Below are 8,646 nucleotides of genomic sequence, written 5' to 3' on the forward strand. Positions count from 1 at the left end.
TTTCTCATTTATTGCTATTATAGCATGGTTCTATGAACAATGGGAAGTTAAAGATAAGAAGATAGTGGGATCTGACAATAAACACATACAAATTGTGTTTTAAGAAAAAATTACTTCAGTAATTTTGGTTAGTTTTAATCTACTTCTTGAACATGTTTTAGGAAATAACACTAATTTAACTCTACTTTCAAAATGGTAATAAGGAAGTATAGAAAATATCACCAATGTTATTAGTTATCAGCCATTTGTATACTGTGAACAATTAGGACAGATAGGGATGAATAGAGTAAACAATTAAGACTAAAAAAGATTGTTTATAAAAAAGGAAAATAAACAGAGATGAGAGAAAAAAGACTTTATGTGTCAGTGTAGCTGATTAGCTGTTTCATCTTTCTCTCAGCCTCTATCTTCTACCTCACCAGAGTTGACCTCAAAGTCATTTTATTGGGGTTTCCATTTCCTCTAAATATGTCCCCTGTGTTAAATACTAAAGCAAAAAAAGTCTTGACTTGGAATTTTAAAACCGGCTTCTTGTCCTTAGAGTTCTTCTGAAGAGCTTTGTTAAAAAAATTAATTCACTATACTTAAAGAAAAAACGAGGCTTAGAAAAAGTAATGGCAACTGACTGACAAATAACTTCATGTATAAAAAATATTTTGAAAACTTATCTGCAGACTAATTCAACTCAACCAGTAGTCACAAGAGATCCAAGAACCAAAGCTTTCCAAAACTATTCTCATGAAATTTTGTAATGGTGTCTATTTTATGTATTTATAATTTTCTTTCCAAAATGTTGAAAAAAACAACACTTTTCTTTTTTTTCATTCTTATTTTGAATTAAATAAGGGCCAGACTAACTTCTATTAAAGGACTTTCTGTATGCTAAGAGAAAAATTACAAAGCAATGCTATGAGATGGCACATGAAAGAAATCATATGTGCCCACAATATCTTTGAATAGCCATACTCTTAATTATAATAGAATATTCTGATTAAGAAGCCAATTATTAGAATTCTGATCATTGACATATCCTAATATTTTGAACTGATCTTGGAGAAATTTTGGAGAAGGTTCTCATAATTAGAACATACCCATCCCAAGAAATTCTTTTTATAAATTGTACTTCTCATGAGCAGAAGCTGTGGAGCTCAACCAGAATAAAATAATAAACTAATCCGTAATAGAAAACGATGTGAAGAAGACAGCATCCAATGTGGAAGTTCAGGATGATTCAATCAAGTTCTTTAACCATTTAGCCCAGCAACAGGTACAAAATATACGCACCCATTGAGATATTTACCCTGTCTGCATCTGCAGTGTTAAATTCTGATCTGAAGGTTTAATATGGCCATCAGAACCCTGCCTGGCTTGCTCAGAGGAAATCAACCTTCCAAAGTCATGCAACAACCAAACAGTAAATCTCTTCTGGGATCAAGGGTGATGCTAAGTAGTGAACAAAATAGACAAGTTCCCTGATATAGTGAAGCTGAAAATCTCCCTTATCTTTCCAACAAGGCAGAGGAAGGTGAGCAGCCAGTCCAAAAGTTTTTAAAAAATTAAGATAAATTCAGCTTTATTTTGAGGTCTCAAAATTTTCATCTAAACAAAACATCAAAATGTGTAGCCTGAGACAACATGAGGGTGGGATGTAAAGATTTAGGAAGGCGAAAGAAGGGAAGAAGAGAAGTCAAGAGTTAAAGGATTCATTTGAATTCTAGAAATAAGCAGAAAATGTCCACAGACAAGCATGAAAAAAACCCTAGGTTTTGTGTGACTTTATTAATAGCTGTCATGGATGGGTCAATGTTATTTAAATGTATTAAAATTAGAGGGACATAAATAAACAGAAGGTGTGTGTTGTAACAAAATACTTAAATACTGTTGTGTGGAAGAGAGAAACATTTTGTTTTAGTGGGCAATGCAAAATCAGGCTTTGGACCCAATCCTGGGAAGAACCTTCTATAATTAGAGCCATCAGAAAAGGGAGAGGGTGACTCTGGACATGTTGGGTCCTGAACCATTGGAGAATTCAAGAGGAAATCAGACATCCTCTTAACATCATTGTTAGTACAAAATAGCACCAGATGAGTACAAAGCCCCTTTCTATGGAAATTCTGAGGAGAAGAGTAAATGTGAATCTAACAATTTAGACTCTGGAATTCTATGTAGAAGCAGTTGTTTTTATTTTCAAATGACAGACCCAGAGGGTTTAGCAATGTTTATTTAGCTGTGTGTAAGTTTTAATCTAGAATGAATGTGTAAGGACTATCACAGTATAAAGTAATTTACTTCTGTGAAGAAAATGAAATTGAACTGTTCATACCAACTAGCTAGGAAAAATGATGGAGGGAACTCTGCAAGTGACTAAGTCTCTCTGATGTTAAAAAAATCTGTGTGATTGCATAACCACACAGAGAGCATCATGAGAACTGAGTATCTCAGTGACAGAGATGTACTGTTGTGATATTCAGTGCACCATTAATAATGGAATATGGGAACATGAGTATATTGTAAATAAAATCAGGTCATTAAACTAGGAGTCAAGGTAAGGCCATGAAGAAAAAAACATTTTATTGCAGAAAATTAATTCTGCTCTTTATTATATCAACCATTTAAATACTCTCAGCCTATAGGTTATATTACCTATACCCTAAAACACCATATTGAAGGTTATCTATAAGATTAGAACCTTGTTTTTTTCCCCAAGGAAAAAGATCTTATTGTTTTTGTTATTATTATTTTATTAGAACAGTAATATTCCATATCTCTTACCATAGAAAGGAAACTGGATATTTTTGATATTTGAGAATTCTAAACACAGCTTTTGATATTGCATAAATAGAATATGCTCTTATGTTAAAAGGTGTAACAGAAGTCTAATCAGCTAATGGACATCCACAGCTAGCTCCTCAGCTAAACAAAGATTTTCTCCTTTATGTATGTGTTTTCCTCTTGTTTCTTCTAAATCAACTTCTCTGTTTTAAAAAATATGCAACCTTTTGTGATTATGAAGATTTCACATACTCCTTGTAAAGGATTGGGAGAAAAGTACAATATGCTTAAAAATATATTACACATATATCATATTTTGTGTACATTTTAACTTAATGATCCTGCTTGTCAGATGAATAAAAAAGCATGGGGAAAAAGCAATGTGGAAATAGTGAGATGATATGAAAATACCCAGGTAAGTTTGTCATGTTGCAAACATAGTTCCATGAATTATTACATAATATTTATTTTCTCTGCTGGTTCTAAAACTGGTGCAAATTCCTCCAAACAGCATATGGTTCCTAATATGGTCACCAGCTGAGGATCTTTGTATTCCTTCCTACACAGATGGAGTGTTTTGGTTGACAAAACTGTTTCCACTTACCTTCACACATTAAACTGTATCTTGACTTGGAGTTTCTCTCATTTGATGTTTTCCCTCTGAAATCCCCTTGACTCACTTGTCTATCTGGTAAATACCTCCCATCTTTTAAATCTTAGTTTGACAAGTTCTTGTTTCCAGGACACCTTTTCTGACCTGTACCAGGTAGAATTGACCCTTCTTTTCACTTCTACACTCCACACCTATAGTAATTATTCCCACATACATATGTAGCAATCACCTGTACTCCGACCTGCTTGAGGGTAGAATCATTTATTGATGTCTGAGTACTGGGTAAAGCATATGGATGAAGAGTTAGTGTTCATTTTTAATTGAATGAATTAATGAATGAAGGTTGGTCATGTAAACTACAATATATGCCTTTATGAAATTTATCTTTTAATAAATATATCAACCAAAATGAACCTATTTTCCAAATGATAGGAGCAATAAATCATACATAACTCAGGTTATATAAAGATAGTCTATATATCTACGTAAGGAAAGAAAAGGGCTGTGCTAAATGAGAAGGGAGAGAGGATAGTTGTATTCCAGAATTGCTCTGGGGACAATATAGTGAACACTCTTCTCCAGTGTAGCCAAGCTCTTCTAAGAAGGTGAGAGGTACAATCAAAAAGTCCTGGCATATGAACTCAGCAGATGTGGGATCCAGGCCTGGAGCTGCTTCCTGTTAGCTTATTAATTAAGTAAATTAACTAACCTTCTGCAGGTTGAGTTTATTGATGAGTAAAACATGATTATTAGATTAGACCATCTTTCTAAATTTTTTTTACTTTATTATTATTTATTTATTTATATTGTTGTTCTAGTACAGTTATTTCCATTTCCCCCCTCACTGCCCCCATCTTAGATTAGACCATCTTTAAAGTTACTTCCTGTTTTAATTTTTAAAGATATAGAATAATGATATAATGTAACAAATTAAGATTTCGCTTGAAATTCATAAACAATTATAACTGAGGAATGAAATATAATTCTTATCTACATATTAGTGATTTTCCTGTTTATTGAGATTAGCCAAAATCAGGGGATCTGAAGACCACCCCCCCCAGTTACAATGTTATCTGGGAAATGGGACCAAAGGGAGGTATATTTTACTGCTGAGTAAAGAATTAGGGAGATCAAAGTCTAGAAACTGAGGCTATTTCTTTCTTATCCTCTTCCCTTTTTCCACAACCACTAATTGAGGACTTACAGTATGTGAGTATGTGCCAGGAGATGGGGTGACTGGGAGTGTTTAGGAGCCAAAGAGCATCCCAGAGGAGCTTGAGAAGCTGGGAGTAGGTGGACATGAATTTACTGAGGGACAGTAGAATGTCCCTTCAAAAGGAAAGTAAAGGAGCACTTCTCAGTCATGAAATGGAAGCTAAAACAGAGGTCTGGGGATCAGGACACCTGGTTTATCTCTGCTTAAGTAGTCAAGAAAAGTAATAAGCAACATTTGAATATCTACTCTGACTATTGTAGGAGGACACCAAAGGCTAAACTTGAAACTTTATAGTAAAAAGATGTGTTGAAGTGCTGTCTCCTGTTTGCATTAAAAAATTCCTTACATAAACTACCTCTGAGACTTGTTCTGTTAGAACTAAATCTCTTGAGAGGGTCGCTAAGCCCATTTTATGGAGAGATGAACACAAGCCTGTGAGTGTGGCCAGAGCTATCCACTCCTTAGCTCAGCTGACTGCATCAATTAGGTATTTGGGAGAGAATAATTCTGTTTGGGCACTTTAGTCCTACTAATGGGGAGAAATCTATGTACTTAAAGATCTTGGTGTTTCAAATTTATATATCTATATAGTCATATATATATATATATACATATATATATATACACACACACACACATACATCTATATCTTTATCTATCCATAAAGTAGAATAACTGCATTCTTGACTCACAGCCAAAGTTTTTTTTGCAACCATTAGGTGCACTCATCTCTGGAAACCAGTTTCAAATCTCTAGAGGGACCCAGAGGAAGGTAAAATAAGTGACAACATGAAAAGAGAAAAGGGCAAATGAGTGAGCAGAGAGAAATTTAGAGCTCAGGGCCCTAAATTTTATGTAAAACTCTTTATGGTGTTCTACCTGAAATTATTATTTTCCTGAGATTCCTCATCCTCTGTTTACATCAAACTCAGTGAAAATGCTTCTGATTCATTTAAAAATATTTGATTTTAATTTTTAGTAAATGTTAAATCTAGAGTTAAGGCAAATTCTTACTTAAGGAGCTAGTCTAAATTTCTAAAAAGGAACAGCAATTATCTACTGTTCCTACAGTTACATAAGAATGAAAATGGAATGGGGGAAAAAAGACTTTCAGAATCTACTTCCTCCATTTGGTGATAGCCCCAGGCATCAAATCTCATCTTGTAGAGAATCACATGTCTAATTTTAGTTTTATTCAGCACAATATTATGGCCCTAAATTTCATGAAATGCACGTGATGCATTTCATGAAATTAAATTCTTCATGGATTTATGTGGGACTCAGAAAATGCATCCTCACGACCCACAGGGGAACAGAATGGCTGTTTCCACGACTACTGAGAATTATGTACATTTCTTTCTGAGAGTTGAAATAATTAAAGTCAAGAAACTTAGGTAAGTAGGTGGTATCAGAGAGACCCAGCCAATAATAAGACATCATTTTGAGCAGGGAGTACAGAAGCAGGAAGTCATCAGAGATTCAACCAAGTAAGCAGCTAATGTTAAAACAATTATATTTGCAGTAAATAGGACTCTAATTTAAAAACTGACATTTTGGAGCAATTATCCTGTCCAAGGTAGTTGGATTGGGTAGGTGATTGTCAAACGCTAAGCAAGGCTCTTTAGATATGGAGTAGATATGGCACACTGTGTTGTAACCCCCCAAAATGTCCAAGTCCTAATTCAAGCAGCCTGTGAATGCCAGTTGACATGGTGAGATCTTGCAGATGTGGTTAAATTAGAGATTTAGAGATAAGGAAATTATCCTGAATTATATGGGTGGATCCAATGTAACCACTAGTGTTCATAAAGGGAAGCAGGAGGATCAGAATCAAAGTAGGAGATGTGAACACAGGAAGGAAAGTGTAGAATGATGCAAGAAAAAGACCATGAGCCAAGGAATGAAGTTGGCCTCTAGAAGGGAAAAAAAATTTAAAAAGCAAGTTGATTTTTTCCTTAGAACTTCCAGAAAGACCCAGCTCTGTAGATATCTTGACTAAAACCCAGTGAGACTTGCTTGAGATTTACTACCTCCAGAATCGAGACAGAATAAATGTATTATTTTAAGCAACTACATTGGTGCTAATTTGTTACAGAAGCAATGGGAAACATCTGGTAGGTTACTGGGGCTCAGGAATAATTAAGGATCTAGTTTTTAGTTCTTACCTAAAAAGTAGGGACTAGGCTCAGTAATATGACATCAATTTATAATACTATTTCTTAAGTTCATTGCACTTTGGAAATTACTTTCACATACATATTTAGAAGTAGATTACAAGATCAGAAACAGGTTAATAGCAAATTTTCCAGAACCCTAAGGCATAAGGTATTTAGCTAGACTTCCTAAACCCTGAACACTGAGACAAAAATTGGTCCCAGGGTTTAGAAAGAAGTGATTTTTGAGTTGTAAAGAGTTTTTTGAGGCATGCACAATACAGTAGTTCCTGATGGGCTTTCAGAAAATACGCTTTAATTAATAGATGGTATTATAAGTTGATGCCATATTCATGAGCCTAGTCCTTACTTTTGTGCATAAAAACTGAAAAATCAGATCCCTAAATTATTCTCCTGAGTCCCAGTAACCTATACTCTTATGCAGTGATGAAAATAGTTTTCTAAGAGTCTCAGAAGTCATTTTCCTTTGAAAATCAGTAATGTTTCACAATAATCTATGCTGGATTCAGGGATTTTGTTACTTTTCGGTGCACGCATGTGTTTGTGTAAATGTGTGCATGGGTGTGCAGATGCATATGTTTATACCCATGTTTAACTCACTTATACTAAACACAAAGAACAATTAATTGCTATAAAACTGGCCATTCTAGTAATCATTGAATAGAAATTGGTCACAATGATAAATATTAATAAAATTATATCATATGTGTGCACAGAATCTTTGCATTGAAGTTACTAATAAACATTCATTTCCCAAATTTTTATAAAAGTTAAGTACACATTTTTATTGAGATGTTCAATAGTTTTTTACAACCAATTCACTGGTATATCATTAAATTGACAGTTACTGTCTCCCCCTACTGAGAAGCACATGAAAATATAAATCAATATTCACAGTTCTGAAATAAATGTTATGCACATTTTGGGTTCATTTTAATAGAGAAGGATGAAAGCCACTGAGAATATTTTTCCAGCATATTAGTTACATTAAAAAATACACTAGATTTGTAAAGCTAAGCCATCTGCTATTATCAATCTGGTATTACTTATATAGGGAAGAATGTTCACAAGTTTTTGGTACCAATAGTTTGCACTTTTTTATTGAATTAAAATATTAAGCAACAATAAAATTTCTTTCAGATTTTTATAAATATCTTAAAATTTGCTCCTAATAGAAATAAATATATTCACCAAAGTTAATTAACAACACTGTTATAGCATTAATACACTCATAACCTAAAAATCTAATTTAAAAGACTATGACATCTATTTATATTGTTCTTTGAATCTAAAGGTCAGTTATACCATCACAGAAAAAATGTACAGTGCTTTTGAATTTGAACTGTAATAAAAATATAATATGATTTGAATTTAGACTGTAAAAATATAATTTTGAGTTTGAATTATGTTTTATTGCTGTTCAGTTACAGATGTCTCCATTTCCCTCTCTCTACTCTCCCCCACCCTACCCAACCCCACCTCCCAAATTCAATCTAGCTGAAATTTTGTCTCAAGTGCAACTTAACATTTCCTTTTGATGTTTCCCCGCATGAATGAAAAATGGAAAGGGACATCAATATAGCCTACATTTCCAGAATTACCTCATCCACTTTACATTCAACCCATTTATCCAGTGAATAAAATTATACAGTGGATAAAAACATAAATGCCAATTATCCTAAAAACCCTACCCTAGTTCATGCCAAATTAGTCTATAAAAATGTCTTGTGAAAAAAAATGTTGGACCCTCATATTTTATCCTTAATTTAAGAAGTGTTTAAAATATGCAAAAGTGATTCACAAATAAGACCATGTGACAAAATGGAGTGAGTCACTCACTGTATTAGGATGATAAAATAAGCAAACAGAAA

The sequence above is a fragment of the Sturnira hondurensis genome, unplaced genomic scaffold (genome assembly GCF_014824575.4).
Source record: "Sturnira hondurensis isolate 20B ecotype Veracruz unplaced genomic scaffold, ASM1482457v3 Scaffold0016184, whole genome shotgun sequence".
Lineage (NCBI taxonomy): Eukaryota > Metazoa > Chordata > Mammalia > Chiroptera > Phyllostomidae > Sturnira > Sturnira hondurensis.